The sequence below is a fragment of the Monodelphis domestica genome, chromosome 3 (assembly GCF_027887165.1).
Source record: "Monodelphis domestica isolate mMonDom1 chromosome 3, mMonDom1.pri, whole genome shotgun sequence".
NCBI lineage: Eukaryota > Metazoa > Chordata > Mammalia > Didelphimorphia > Didelphidae > Monodelphis > Monodelphis domestica.
The window spans coordinates 66,368,789-66,384,795 of record NC_077229.1 but is presented as its reverse complement, the minus strand read 5'-3'; the positions used below and the strand labels follow the sequence as shown (position 1 = coordinate 66,384,795).

The following is a 16,007-nucleotide window of genomic DNA, read 5'->3' as shown; positions in this document are numbered from 1 at the left end:
GACAACTCCAAGAGCCACAGCCACTCAAGACCCACTTCTCACTGCACCCACTGGAACAGGTCACAGGAGAACTGTGTCCTCTCCCATCTCACCCTCAGCTCCAAGTGAGATATCCTCTAGAGTCACCATGGCAATTGCAAAGCCCTCACTCTCCATGACTCCAGTAGAACCCACATGGCTCCAGTGGTCCCTTAAACATCACCCTATCTGGAATAATTTTTTGTACACCCCTTGCAGACACACCTATGGCAGAAATAGCTCCTCGAGAGAGTTCCAGTACCCCCCTTTCTCCATGGCCCACTCCAGTTGATTCTTTCAATACTGCTAACTCAGCCCCAGGAACTGAAATCACCTCCATTGTGCCTCTATCTTCACTTCCAAGAGCCACAGGTGCCACAGAAACCATACCAAATCATGATTCATCAATGAGACATACCACACTAGAGCCAGGCTCAGCTGCCCTAACTTCCACTGCTACCAGCACCATTCCAACATTATCTGGAGAAGATGCAAACACCCCATTGTTGTCTATAGAAGGACCAACAGAAGATAAAACAGTGTCCAGGACCTTCCCAGAGAATTTAGACACTCCTGGTATCACTCACAGGGAGCACTACTTCACAGGTCCTGGAATAACTTTTCAACCTGACATGGCCTCTACTTCTCTGGCCAATTTAAGTGAAGGGATCAGTTACTCCAGAATTGTACCCTCATCCCCTTTAGAGAGGAGGAAAAGCACTGCCATGTTTGGAATCTGGATAAGCCCAGCTGAACCTCTCACTCTGGAGCCCAAGAAGCCCAACCCTCCTGAGGGTTCACCAGTGACTGAATTTAGCAGCAGGGAAAGTGGACATTTACAGAATAGTTTGGCCACAGGCAGCACTACAGAATCAGATATCAGTACACTCATCCCTGGCAATTTTCATCCTTCTGAGGGCACTGCTCACCTCATATCAAGCCCAGTGGAAGGCTCCAGCCCAAAGCCATCTGTCTATACCTCTCTACCCCACACCTCAGGTACTACAGGGACCAGGATTGGAGAAGAGACAGACTCATCCTTGGTGTTGACTACACCAGCACCTGCTGTCTCTATCAGCAGCATCTCTGGGGCTCTCCTTGGTACAAGAACAGTGGTTCCATGGTCTTCGAATTCAGCTGAAGCTACAGATCTTACCATGAATCGCCTTGATCCTATATCCATGTTGCCATCCAAATTCTCCACTTCATCTCCTGTAACATTTTCAGGGGTTACTTACAAGGCTGAAGACAAGAGCTCCAATGTTCCTGGGACTGACAGCATAAGTATCATCTTCAGCAGCAAGGTCACAGACAGGGTCTCTCTCCATCCTGAGATCACTCCTAACCAAAATCTACTGGGCACAATGGAAGAGAGCACAGGTGCTTTGCTGACCCCTTCTTTGCCTGGACCTCCTGGGTCTTCAGCTGCTAATATGGGAAGTGTATCAAACATGTCAGGTACCAATACTGGCTCAACTCCACAGGTGACTTTAGCTTATGAAATCTTAACTAGAGACTTAGAGAAGACCTCAAACTTCCCACTGGCCATGGAAAATACAACTAAGACTGTCCCAGCCAAGATGATGGGAAATACCTCCATGGCTTCCATGAGCCCAGATGCTCAAGTGGGCTCAGCATTGCTTCTTACCACCACCAGCAGCCCTGTGGCTCTCCCTGGACAAAGCACAGTTCCTATTTTGTCAACCATAGCTGAAGCTGGGGCTCTCACTATCACTGGGACAGATAGCACTCCTACATGGCAAAGCACACACTCTTCTTCAACTACTATAACATCATCTAAGGATACCCCCATGACCAAGAACATGAGATCAGCTTCCCCCAGGACTCACTCCAAGCATCTAATTTCCAGCACAAAAATCACGGACATTATTCCCTTTTCCCCTGTGGTCACTCTTAGCCATAAGTTTCCAAGTTCAGTGGTAGAGAATAACACAGATGCCCCACTGACCACTCCTAAATCCCCAGTGGTCTCAGACACTCATCCTGGAGGCTCATTGGTCACCTCTGCTGACTCAGCTGTCCTGGGGACGACAGCTCATGGTGAGCCACATGAAATCTTAGAAAAAGGCTCAACACTTTCTGTGAACACTTTTACCACAAAGATCAGAGAACATACTGTTACAGCAAAAGTGATAGAAGGTAGCACTTTAGCTCCTCCAAGGATTAACACAGGAGTTGAAGGAAGATCATCTATTCCTTTTACTACAAATCTAGGAGAGATTCCAAAAAGTTCTGAGGCTGTGACTCCCAGAGACACAAGTCCTTCTTACTTGTGGCTAACAGTGACTACAGTGAGTCCTTTTCATATTGGATTGGGTATAGGTCTGGATGCTGTTTTCCAGGCTGAGCTGTCTGAAATTCAAGGTCCACTAATCATCATTGAAATCCCACAGGAGAGTGATGCAGGATTCCCATTAACTTTTACTGCAACTGAGGCAACTAGAGCAAGGACCATAACATCTTCCACTCTCATCTCAGGATTGGGGGAGAGCCAGTCTTCCATAGGCAGCATTTCAGGAACAGAGGCCATCAGAGACTCTCCCACCTTGTTCTCTCCTTTAGAAAGCACCAGGACACATGCCACCAGATCTGAGTATGCATTGAGCTCTGAACAAGCACTGTCCACTCTGCCAACTAAGAAATTACTTGAAATGGTCACCAGCACACTTACTTTTGTTTCCAAAATGCCTTCTGAAGTCACTGCTTTGGCACCAAGGACAAATGCCCAAGGGTTTGAAAGTCACAGCATGTCTACCCTGGAGGCCAATGATGCCCTAGCAGTAGGCACTGGCCCTGCTGTGACCTTTAACTCTCCACTACCAAGCATCACTGCTTCTAGCAGCATGGATGTCGATGTGGAAACTGTGTCAAGATTAGCACCCTGGACAGCCAGCTCCTCATCACAAGTAGAAGCCAGTTCTCCCAATCTGGTTGTCACCACAGGAGATGGACCCTCCCTGGGAACAGAACCTCACAATCCCATCCATGAATCTCTGAGCCCAGGGCCAGGCTCCTTTCCTGCCTTAAGTACCCCAAGGCCTGGACAAGCACAGCTTCCCTTGAAACTGCTACCTCATTAGAGGACCCAGGGCCAGCCGGCCTGACTCTAGAGTCAGAGAGAAACCCACAGGCAACACCAACTCCAGCTATCACCCTGCCTCCAGCCAGCACACTAGAAGTTTGCACAACAGCATCTCCCAGTCCTCCTGACACAACCACAGAGGGCAGGAGTGTCAAGGCAGGGAACAGCCTCTGTTTCTGATCAAGTGCCTTCCTCTTCCAGCCTCTTCCCAAGTAAGCATATTTTAAATAAGCTTCCCAGGGATGGAATTGGGGTGTGGCCTTGGAAGAAATGGGGAGTGTCTGTCCAGGGAGGGTCAGTTTGTGTCTTTCTAAGGAGAAGGGTCTTCCTCCCAGGTCCTTCCTGTCTATAGCCTTCCAATGGGCCACTGTAGGGACTTTTTCTTGGCTCCATATCTGTTGAATTAGTGTCATCTCTCCAGGCTTCCTCAACTCCATGCAAGGATAGTTTCACAATCCCTGTGCTAAAGTGATTCTCCTCTTCTTATTGATGGGATTCTGATTCCACTAAATCAAACATATATGGAGGTTGTCCATCAATGAGTCCATGCTTTGAAGGGGAAAAGTTGGTTATTTATCCTGTGGAGAAAAGTCAGAGAAGCCATGTATTTTTGGTCTCAGCAGATAGTAGCAACAATGTACTTTCCTTTGGGAGTCCTCTAATAATGACTTGACTGAGCTCTGGGTTCTCCCCTCCTGTCTTCCTGTGGGTGGTGATGCTGGTGTGGTGCCAGTCACACATGCCCAAGGCCATGGAGCCAGGAAGCACAGTAGCACCAATAAGGAGCCCCCTGACCCCTGTGTCTACTATTATGCCCACAGGTAAGTAGGTACCTCCTCTCTGTCTCTGTGTTGGAAGTTTACCCTTTTTAGGGCCTTGTTTCCCAATCTTACAGAGGAAACATGAAATTATTTTAGAGATCAATCCTCAAGAGCTCTTCTGAACCTCTGATTGCTTTCTATGTACAGCCTGGAGATGAGGAGTTTTAGAGGTAGGAGTGAGGTTCCCACTGCTAAGGTCTTTTATACAATCAATAATAGGCACAAAGTTGGAAGGAAACTTTGAAGTGTCAGGTATTATGGATAGCCTCTCTTATTACAGATGTGGATACTGAGGTTTAGAGAAGTAAAGTAGTAATTAGCTATGACAGGAAGGGACCCTCAATGGTCACCTAACTGAACCCCATCATTTTACATATGGGAAAACTGAGGCCCAGAGAAGTTAAGTGGCATATGCCCAATGCACAAAATTAGAAAGAATCAGATGTGGAATTTGAACCCAGAACCTCTGATTCTAGAGTCATTGTTCTTTCCACTCTATTATGCTGTATGTTCAATGGCCAATAGAGAGTTCAGACTTAGCACCTCACATTAAATGGCTACGGCTCTTTCCACTTCGAGAAACTTTCCTTTTGGGAAACTTCTCCAAGGGCAGGAAATATGTTTTTAAATTTTTATTTACATTCTCATTATTTAGGGTAAGGCTGGGCACATAATAAAAACATTTATTTAATGGTGATTGATTGATTGATTGCTTTGATCTAATGGGTACATTGATAGAGTTCAGTTTATTAGGAAAATTTTTCCTCAAATACCTCTTACACCTACCAACTGCTTGCCTATGGAAAAGGGAAGGGGACGGGAATAAGCATGTATATAGCACCCACTATATGCCAGGCACTATAACAAAGCATTTCTTAGAAATATTATCTCATTTGGTCCTCATAATAACCCTAGGAGTTTGGTGCTATATTTAGCCCCATTTTGCAGAAGGGGAAACAGAGGCAAGCAAAGCTAAGTGACTTACCCAGGATCACACAGCTAATAAGGTTTGATTTGAACTCAAATCTTCCTGTCTCCAGGCACATCACTCTGACCACTCTCCCACTTAGTTACTTCTATGGTTAGAGCCACCAAGGTTAGAGGACCAGATGTCAGGGGAGACAAGGGTAAGGAATGGAGATAGACCCAAAGCCTCCACTCTTGAACAAAGAACTTTAGGTAAGGTGAATGACATAGATGTGGGCAAGTCACTTTGTCTCTGTGAGACTCAACTTTCTCATCTGTAAAAGGGGATAATAATAGTTGTAGGACTTTCCATTCAAGGTAGGTTTCCATGACCTATGTATTCTCCTTGGCACAATAATTCACTTGGACCTTTGATGATTTCTTGCATTTGGCCTACCCTCTGAGTACCAAATCCAGGGGTTTACCTCCAAGTCTGGCCCTTTCTGAGGTACTGTTCTCCTTCCAGGGAGGCCAGTTCATCCCTAGTTTATGCACTGGTTCCTACATTGTAGTTCTGTGACTCCTGTGACCTGGTCCTACAATGCTCTGGCCTCGAGGTTCCAAAAAACTCCCATAGCCAAGAGAACCTGGAACTGGTCAGAGGCCAGAATTAGAAAACTGGCCCTCTCTGATATCATTGTCCATACTTGTCTCCTGGCAGCCAATTGGCCTGGCAGATAAGATCAGATTTGGAGCTCTGGTGTGGTGGTGATGAGGATGAGGGGACAAATGCCTCTCCATGGTCTTAGGGAAGGAATGGAATCAAACCATCAAGCCATTTTCTGGACAAAAAACTTCAGGGAAGGGAAGTGACTCATGTAACATAAAATCTCCCAAAGGTCTGTTTATTCAGCTCTGACTGAATTTCCTCTCTTCATTTACTTATTGAGCCTGGTAGTAAGCCAGTCTGAACAAGGAGAATTCAGGTATCTATTCACAATAGAAAACTTCCTGTGTTATTAGAGAAAATCAGTATGTCATTCAGCACTGCTAAGAGGCCAGGCCACATCAGATGAGCATGCTGCTTAATAGCCTTTTATCTTTAAAAAAAATAAACTCTTAATTAAAAATAATTTTATTCAAAGATATTTTATTTTCCTGGTTACATATAATTAAAAATTTCAATGTATATTTTCTGAAATTATAAGGTCCAAAATGACAGGAAGCCAGTGGGCTCCCAAGAAATGTAGTTCTTTTTTAGGGAAACAGATTTTTCAAATATACAGTTGGGAGACCCATGAAATTAGCAGATCGATCCAGGGCTGCTCTGACCTCTGTTTCATCAATCAACTAACATTAATTAAGCACTTACTATATGCCAGACATTGTGCAAAATGCTGAATATTACAATGCCCTCTATTATAAAAATCAAAAAATACTAAAACAAACAAACAAACAAAAAAAAAAAAAACCTATCCCTGTACTCCATGACCTTACCAACCAGTGGAGGAGAAAACATGTAAACAAAAACATAGAAAACTAGTTTTGTAAGGGATAAATAAGAAGTTGTTTCCTTTATTTTTGTTGTTCCCTTCTGTGTGTACCTTGTTATTTTGTCTCTGTAAAAGGTCTCTAGATTTAGGGGCTTTTTTGATTGTTTGCTCATTTTCCCTATCTAATTATAGGTAGGTTCTGTTTTCTGGGAAGTTGAAGTGCCCTCTTAAACTTCAGTCCTTTCTTGGTGCTAGTTTTGACTTATGTTCTGGGTTATTACTAGTTTATCAGATGGTCTGAGGGCTGAGAACTCTGAGGGTCCCCTCCCCCTCCTGATTCCATTGACCCTTGAGAGGCTGATAGCTTAAAGACTTTCCTCAGGCTTAGATGTGAGCTTTTGATCTCAGTCTGAACTTGATCAGGTCAGGTGCAGATCAGATTCTAATGCCAGGCTTAGGCTCAGGATTTTGGTCTCAAGGTGTTCTTGATTTAATCAGGCACACCCTTGATTGTTCTGTCCAGGAGCTCCAATTCCAATGTTAAATAATGGAGGTGACAATGGGCAAACTTGCTACCTTCCTGATCTTATTGGGAAGACTTCTGATTTATCCCCATTGCAGATGATGCTTGCTGATATTTTTAAATACATACTTTTTATTATATTGAGGAAAGTCGCCTGTATTCCTATACTTTCTGTTGTTTCTAATAGGAATGGATGTTGCATTTTGTCAAAGGCTTTTTCTGCATCTATTGAGATAATTGTGTGATTTCTGTTGGTTTGGTTGTTGATATGATCAATTTTATGAATGTTTGTCTGTACCCCCAAAGAGATAATGGACAAAAAGACTTGTACAAAAATATTCATAGCTGCGCTCTTTGTGGTGGCCAAAAATTGGAAAACGAGGGGATGCCCATCAATTGGGGAATGGCTGAACAAATTATGGTATATGTTGGTGATGTAATACTATTGTTCCAAAAGGAATAATGAAGTGGAGGAATTCCATGGAGACTGGAACGACCTCCAGGAAGTGATGCAGAGCGAGAGGAGCAGAACCAGGAGAACATTGTACACAGAGACAAACACACTGTGGTATAATCGAACGTAATGGACTTCTCCATTAGTGGTGGTGTAATGTCCCTGAACAATCTCTGCAGGGATCTAGGAGAAAAAACATTATCCATAAGCAGAGGACAAACTGTGGGAGTAGAAACACCGAGGAAAAGCAACTGCCTGACTACAGCGGTTGAGGGGACATGACAGAGGAGAGACTCTAAACGAACACTCTAATGCAAATATTAACAACATGGCAATGGGTTCGAATCAAGAACACATGTGATACCCATTGGAATCATGTGTCGGCTATGGGGGGTAGGGGGGAGGAAAAGAAAATGATCTTTGTCTTTAATGAATAATGTATGGAAATGATCAAATAAAATACTATGAAATTAAAAAAAAAAACCATCCTTGTAGTCCTGGTATAAATCCTAACTGATCATAGTGAATAATCCTTGTGATAACTTGTTTGACTTTTTTTTTGCTAGTATTTTATTGAAGATTTTTGAATCTATATTCATTAAGGAGATTGGTCTGTAGTTTTCTATTTCCAGTTTTAGTCTTCCTGGTTTGGAAAATCAGTACAATATTTGTGTCATTAAAGGACTTTGGTAAAACTCCTTCTTTGCTTATTTTGTCAACTACTTTGTATAGCATTGGGATTACTTGTTCTTTCAATGTTTGATAGAATTCATTTGTGAATCCATCTGGCCCTGGAGATTTTTACTAAGGGAGTTCCCTGCTGACTTGTTCAATTTTGTTTTCTGAGATGGGATTGTTTAAGTATTCTATATCCTCTTGTTCATCTAGGCAATTTATATTTTTGTAGATATTCACCCTTTTCACCTAGATTGTCATGTTTATTGTCATATATTGGGAAAAATTGTTCTTAGTAATTGCCTAAATTTCCTCTTCATTGGAGATGAGGTCTCCCTTTTCACCTTTGATATTATTAATTTGATTTTCTTCTTTTTTATTAATCATTACTTTCATTACTTTATCTATTTAATGTGTTTTTTCAAAGTAAAAGCTCCTAGTCTTTTTATTAGTTCAATACTTCTTTTACTTTCAATATTATTAATTTCTTTTTTGATTTTTAGAATTTCCAATTTAGTTTTATCTGGGGATTTTAATTCATTCTATTTCTAGTTTTTTTTTTTTTTGAGCTCTACCCTCTCTGATATATTGTTATATGCACTCAGGGATATAAATGTTCCTCTGAGCACTCCTTTGGTTGCATTCCACTGATTTTGATATGTTGTTACTCCATTGTCATTCTCTTCAATGAAGTCTGGACTTGTTTCTTTGATTTGTTCTTTGACCCACCACTTTTGAAGAATTAGATTATTTAGTTTCCAATTAATTTTAAATCTGCCTTTCAATAAGCCCTTATTATTTTTTATTGAAATAGGGTCTGAAAATTGCATTCCTTCTGCTTTTCTACATTTGTTTGCAATGTTTTTATGCCTTAGTGTACATGGTCAGTGATTGTATATGTGCTATGTGCTATTGAAATGTTGCTATATTCCTTTTTCCCTATTTAATTTTCTCCAGATATCTATAAGCTCTAATTTTCAAACATTTCATTGATTTTCCTTACTTCCTTCTTATTTATTTTTTGGTTTGATTTATCTAGTTCTGAAAAGAGAAGGTCAAATTCCCCCACTTGTATGGTTTTTGCTTCTATTTCCTCCTTTATCTCCTTTAGAAATCTGAATGCTATACCATTTGGTGCATATATGTTGAGAACTGATATTTCTTTATTTCTTCTGCATTTCATCAGAATGTAATTACCTTCCTTTCCTCTTTTAATGCAATCTATTTTTGATTTAGCTTTGTCTGAAATCATAATTGTTACTCTTGCCTTATTTGTCTCAGTTGTAGCCAAGTAAATTCTACTGTACCCTCTTACCTTTAACCTGTATATGTCTACCTGCTTCAAGTGTGTTTCTTATAGAGAACATAAGGTAGGATTATGGTTTTTAATCCATCGTGTTTTCTACTTCCATTTTATTGGTGAGTTCATCCCATTCACATTCATGGTTATGATTACTGTCTGTCTATATATTCCCCTCCATTTTCATTTCCTCCATCGATTGTGCCTTTTCTCTTATCCTTCTTTCCCTCCCCTCCAACATATCTCTTTTAGTCAGTTTCCCCCCATTGGAACCTCCCTATTATTACTTCCCTTCCCACCCACTTCCCTCTTGCTATTCTCCTCTTCCTATAGTGCCTTTTAAATGACCCCAGAACCTCTCTCTCTCTTGTATTGCTCCCCTCCCCACCAGTGCATTTATTACCCTTCTACTTCTCTATAGGGAAGGAAACCATTCTCTTCCCCAGTGGATCTGATTGTTCTTCCCTCTCTGAGTCAATTCCAATGAGGGTAAATTTAACTATTAGCTGTCACCAAACTCTTCAGCCCTTCCATTATATTGATCTTCTCCCCTCCTCCCCCGTGTGCTTCTTCATGAACTTTGTGTTTACCAATTTTTTTCTCCATTCCCATTACTCTTAGTATTAACCTCTTTTTTACTAGTTTTTTTAATATGTTTTGATATATAATCCTATACACTATACCTTCTAAGTATACTTCTTTTTTCCCATTTATGTATTTATTTATTTAGTCAATTTAGAACATTATTCCTTGGTTACAAAAATCATATTCTTTCTTTCCCTTCCCTCCCCTCACCCTTACCGTAACTGACACACAGTTCCAATGGGTAGTACATTTGTTCTTGATCAAAACTTATTTCCATGTTGTTGATGTTTGCATTAGGATTTTCATTTAGAGTCTATATCCCAAATCATATCCCCTCAACCCATGTAATCAAGCAGTTGTTTTACTTCTGCATTTCTACTCCCACAGTTATTCCTTTGAATGTGGATAGTGTTCATTCTTGTAAATCCCTCCAAGATGTTTAGGATCACTGCATTGCCACTAATGGAGAAGTCCATTACATTTGATTGTATTATACCACAGTGTATCAGTCTCTGTGTACAACGTTCTCCTGGTTCTGCTACTTTCACTTTGCATCAATTCCTGGAGATCATTCCAGTTCCCTTGGAATTCCTCCAGTTTATTATACCTTTGAGCACTATGCTACTCCATCACCAACATATACCAGAATTTGTTCAGCCATTCCCCAATTGAAGGGAAACACCTCATTTTCCAATTATTTGCCACCACAAAGAATGTAGCTAGGAATATTCCTGTAGAGGTCTTTTTCCTTACCATCTCTTTGGAGTACCAACCTAGCAGTGCAATGGCTGGCTCAAAGGGCAGACAGTCTTTTAGCACCCTTTGAGCATAGTTCCAAATTGCCCTCCAGAATGTTTGGATCAATTCGCAACTCTACCAGCAGTTCATTTATGTTCTGACTTTGTCATATCCTCTCAAGCATTCATTACTTTCCATTGCTGTCATGTTAGCCAATATGCTAGTTGTGAGGTGATACCTCAGAGATGTTTTGATTTGCATCAATATGATTATAAGAGATTTAGAGCACTTTTTCATGTGTTTATTAATAGTTTTGATTCCTTTAACTGGAAATTACCTATTCATGTCCCTTGCCCATTTATCAATTGGAGAATGGATTGATTTTTTGTAAAATTGATTTAGCTAACTCTTTATGAATTTGAGTAATTAGACCTTTGCCAAAGGTTTTTGTTAGGAAGATCGTTTCCCAATTTGTTGCTTCTCTTCTAATTTTGGTTGCATTGGTTTTGTTTGTTCAAAACCTTTTTAATTTGATGTAATAAAAATTATTTATTTTACATTTTGTGATTTTTTTCTAACTCTTGCTTGGTTTTAATATCTTTCCTTTCCAATAGATCTGAAATGTATGCTATTCTGTATTCACCTAAATTACTTATAGTTGCCTTCTTTAAATTCAAGTTATTCACCGATTCTGAGTTTATCTTGGTGGAGGGTGTGAGATGTTGATCCAAACATAATCTCTCCCATACTGTCTTCCAATTTTCCTGTAGTTTTTATCAAGTAGTGGGTTTTAGTCCCCAAAGCTGGGATCTTTGGGTTTATCATAGACTCTTTTTCTGAGGTTACTTACCCCATGATTTTTCTGGATATCCTTAATCTTTTGTTCTTCCAAATGAACTTTGTTATGGTTTTTTATAATTAAGTAAAAAAAAAAGTTTTTTTGTTAGTTCAATGGGTATGGCACTAAATAAGTAAATTAATTTGGTTAGGATGGTCATTTTCATTATGTTAGCTCATCCTACCCATGAGCAATCCGTGTTTTTTAATCATTTAGATCTAGTTTTAATTATGTGGAGAGTGTTTTGTAATTGTGTTCATATAGTTCCTGTTTTTGTCTAGGAAGATAGATTCCTAAATATTTTATATTGACTAGGATGATTTTAAATGGAATTTCTCTTTCTAATTCTTGCTGTGGAGACATGTTGGAAATATATAGAAATGCTGATGACTTATGTGGGTTTATTTTGTGTCCTGTAACTTTGCTAAAGTTGTTGATTATTTCAACTAGCTTTTTATTTGATTCTTTAGGATTTTTTAAATAGACCATCATATCAACGGCAAATAGTGACAGCTTGGTCTCCTCGTTGCCTATTTTAATACCTTCAGTTTCTTTTAATTTAATTGCTACTGTTATTTTTTCTAGTACAATGTTAAATAATTGAGGTGATAAAGGGCATCCTTGTTTAACTCCTGGTCTTATTGGGAAGGTTTTTGGTTTATCCCCATTACAGATTATGTTTATTTGTTGATGGTTTAAGATATATACTGTTTATTATTTTAGGAAAGGCCCTTCTATTCCTATGTTTTCTAGTATTTTCAATAGGAATGAGTGTTGTATTTTGACAAAGCCTTTTTCTCCATCCATTGAAATAATCATGTGATTTTTGTTGGTTTTCTTGTTAATATGGTCAATTATGTGGATGGTTTTCCTAATATTGAACCATCCTTGCATTCCAGGTATAAATCTTAACTGGTTATAGTGAATAACTCGTGATCAATTGCTGGAGTCTTTTTGCTTGTATCCTATTTAAGATTTTTGCATCTATATTCATTAAGGAGATTTTAGTCTGTAGTTTTCCTTCTCTGTTTTTGATCTGCCTGGCTTTGGAATCAGTACCATATTTCTGTCATAAAAAGAATTTGGTAGAATTCCTTCTTTGTTTATTCTGTGAAATAGTTTGTCTAATATTGGGATTAGTTGTTCTTTGAATGTTTGATAGAATTCGTTTGGGAATCCATCTGCTCCTGGGGATTTTTTCTTAGGGAATTCTTTGATAGCTTGTTCAATTGCTTTTTTTGATATGGGTTTTTTTTTTAGGTAGTCTATTCATCTGTTAGTCTAGGCAATTTATATTTTTGTAAATATTAATCCATGTCACCTAGATTGCCATATAATTGGGCATAATAAATTTTAATGATTGCCTTAATATCCTTTTTATTAGAGGTGATGTCTCCCTTTTCCTCTTGTCAATTTTGTTTTAGTCTTTAGTTTTTAAAATTAGATTGACCAGTACTTTGTTTATTTTATTTCTTTTTTCAAAGTACCAGCTTCTAGTTTTATTTATTAAATCAATAGTTCTTTTACTTTCAATTTTATTAATTTCTCCTTTGATTTTTAGGCTCTCTAAGTTAGTCTTCATCTGAGGATTTTTAATTTGTTCCCTTTCTAGTTTTTTAATTTGTATGCCCAATTCATTGACCTCTGTCCTCCTGAATTTGTTAATATATAAACTCAAGGATATATATTTCCCCCTGAGTAATTCTTCGGCAGCATCCCGTAGATATTGAAAGGACGTGTCTTCATTGTCATTTTCTTCAGTGAATTTATTAATTGTTTCTATGATTTGTTCTTTAACTAACAGTTTTTTGAGAATTATATTGTTTAATTTCCATTTAATTTTTGATTTGCCTCTCCATGTACCTTTTACTAATTATTATTTTTATTGAATTGTGGCCTGAGAAAGTTGCATTCATTATTTCTGCTCTTTTACACTTCTTTGCAATATTTTTATGCCCTAGTACATGGTCAATCTTTAGGAATGTACCACGTGCTGCTGAAAAGAAGGTGTATTCCTTTTTGTCCCTATTTATTTTTCTCCACATGTCTACTAACTCTAATTTTTCTAAGATTTCATTCAGTTCTCTTACCTCTTCTTAATTATTTTTTGGTTTGATTTATCTAGTTCTGATAGAGGAAGTTTCAGGTCTCCCACTAATATAGTTTTTCTATTTTTTATCTTTGAGCTCCACTAGTTTTTCCTTTAGAAATTTGAATGCTCTGCCATTTGGTACATACATTTTGAGTACTGATATTTCCTCATTATCTATACTGCCTTTTATCAGGGTGTAATTAACTTCCTTATCTCTTTTAACTAGATATATTTTTTATTTGGCTTTGTCAGAGATTATGTTTGTAATTCCTGCCTTCTTTTTAACAGTTGATGGCCAATAGATTTGGCTCCATCCTCTTACTTTTATCCTATGTGTGTCTACCTTCGTCATCTGTGTTTCTTGTAGACAGCATATGGTAGGGTTTGGGATTCTAATTCACTGTGCTATTCACCTGCATTTCATGGGTGATTTCATTCCATTCACATTCAGAGTTATGATTACCAGCTGTGTATTTACCAGCATTTTGATTTCCACTCCTAGTCCTGCCTTTTATTACCTTTATACCAATATTTTGTTTTTAATCAGTCCCCCTAATTTCTTGGTTACCTGCTCTGCGCTTCTTTTCCAACTGCTTCCCCACCACCTGTGTTCAACTCTCTGAGCCTAGCACAGCTTTGCCTGCAAGGAATTCCCTCCAGACTAGCACCCTTGCCCACCCAGAGCTTCCAGCAACTGCTGGAGGCTCAGTGTTCTCCTGGGGTCCTGGGATCTTCCTTTTTCCTTCCCCTTATACACAAGTGTTCTTGAATTCAGGCTTTTGGGGGGTGTACCTTTTAAGTTGAGTCCAGCAGAAGGGTTCCTTGGCCCTGTCCTTTTGTTAGGTTTGGTTTTCAGTCCCCTAGGCGCATTTAGTTTTTATTCTGTGAGGAAGGGTTTTCAGAGGTCTAAAGTTTTGCTACCTCCTGTGTATTCCTGACTGCAGATCCATGAAATCTGATTTTTTATTTTTAGTAGTTGGTAGTATATTTTTGTTGGCAGTATATTTTCTGGTCTAAAAGTTCTTGAACCTGACTATACCATTCCTGGGTATTGTCATTTGGGGATTTAATGCAGGCGAAGATCTGTGGATTTTTTCAATCTCTAATTTACCCTCTTGCTTAAGAATATCAGGGAAGTTTTCTTGGATCATTTTCCTTTTGTCTTGATTTTTCTTAAATTGGGTCTCCTGGATCTGTTTCCTTGTCTGTTGTTTTATCAATGAGGTATGGTATCATATTTTCCTCAATTTTTTCCATTCTTTTGATTTTGTTTTATAGACTCTTGCTGCCTTGTGAAGTATTTTTTTCTAGTTTTTCAATGCTTATTTTTAAAGACTAAATTTAATCCCTAGTTTTTTTTATCATACTTTTCATTTTCATCTATTTTTCTTTATAGGTCATCTTTCACTTTCTTTGCCTTGTTTTCAAGCTGATTAATTCTGGCTTTTAAGATTATTATTTTCTTGTTTCAGTTCATGTACCTGTTTCCAGATGATCTATTTTGCTTTTTAAAATTTTCCCCAAATTTTCTTCAGCCTCTCTTAATTACTTTTTGAGTTCTTTGAAAGTGTGAGTCCAATTTGCTGGAGTTCCTGAGGTTTTGCTTGATGTTCTTTTGTCCTCCTCTGTTCCATTTGTTCTTTCTTCTTTACCTGAATAGAAACTGTTGTTTGTAATTTCTTTTTTCTTTTTCACTTCTATTTTTTCCTTCTTTCTGACTCCTCATTGGCTATATTCTTGCTGCTCTGTTCATTTCCTGGGTCTGTGATTTGGGCTTCTCTGATCTTCTGATTAACTGGATGAGGCTGATGGAATTAACCTGTTGTATTAATGTTCCCAGAGAGCAGATCTTCCCCAGCTGCTAGCATAATCTGAAGGTGAAAGTGAAGCTGTGGAGGCTGAAGATAGTTATCCTTGTCCTTCTCACTTCCTTTCTGCCAGCTGCCTGGTCAGAATCCTGAGCTTCCTGTAGTGGTACCAAGTTACTCTGTCATAGTTGCAGCCTTCTCCTTGGGATCCCCAGCAGCAGGATTCTTACTGCTGGTCTAACATAATAGGTGCTGAGTGGTGGAGGAGTGGTGTTGGAGGTTGAGCTTTTCTGTCTCCCTGGAGTTTTTCTTTACTATCTATAGATTGGATTGATCCAGTTTAGATGATCTACAGAGCTCAATGAGCTCTGAGGTCAAGCAGGGACCCCAGATGGAGGAGTGGAAACTGAAGGCTATGACCAGGCTTCCCTCCTCTCTGCCCTTCTCCTCTAGTGCTGCCTCTCCACCAGCTGTGGTAATAACCCTGAACCTTGGGTAGCAGTGGTAGCTGGAGCCCTTGCTCTGAGATCCCAGCAACCACCTACGTCTCAGCAGAGTAGGTGGGGTAAGGGACCTGGAAATTTCCTTTTTCTATTCCTTAAACTGAGAATTCAACCTTCTCTGAGTACCTTTTATGTTGAATCAAGTAGGAG

At 39.2% G+C, this 16,007-nt stretch overlaps 1 protein-coding gene across 3 annotated transcripts in view; it reads left to right on the top strand.

The window, feature by feature from the left end:
* Nucleotides 1-3,250: 3,250 nt before the first annotated feature.
* LOC103104463 (mucin-16-like) overlaps nucleotides 3,251-16,007 on the top strand; it is a 34,114-nt gene continuing 21,357 nt past the window's right edge. For all 3 annotated transcript variants that reach the window (XM_056820618.1, XM_056820619.1, XM_056820617.1), the window contains exon 1: nucleotides 3,251-3,333. The gene's annotated coding sequence lies outside the window, so the exon portion shown is untranslated. The remainder of the gene's footprint in view (nucleotides 3,334-16,007) is intronic.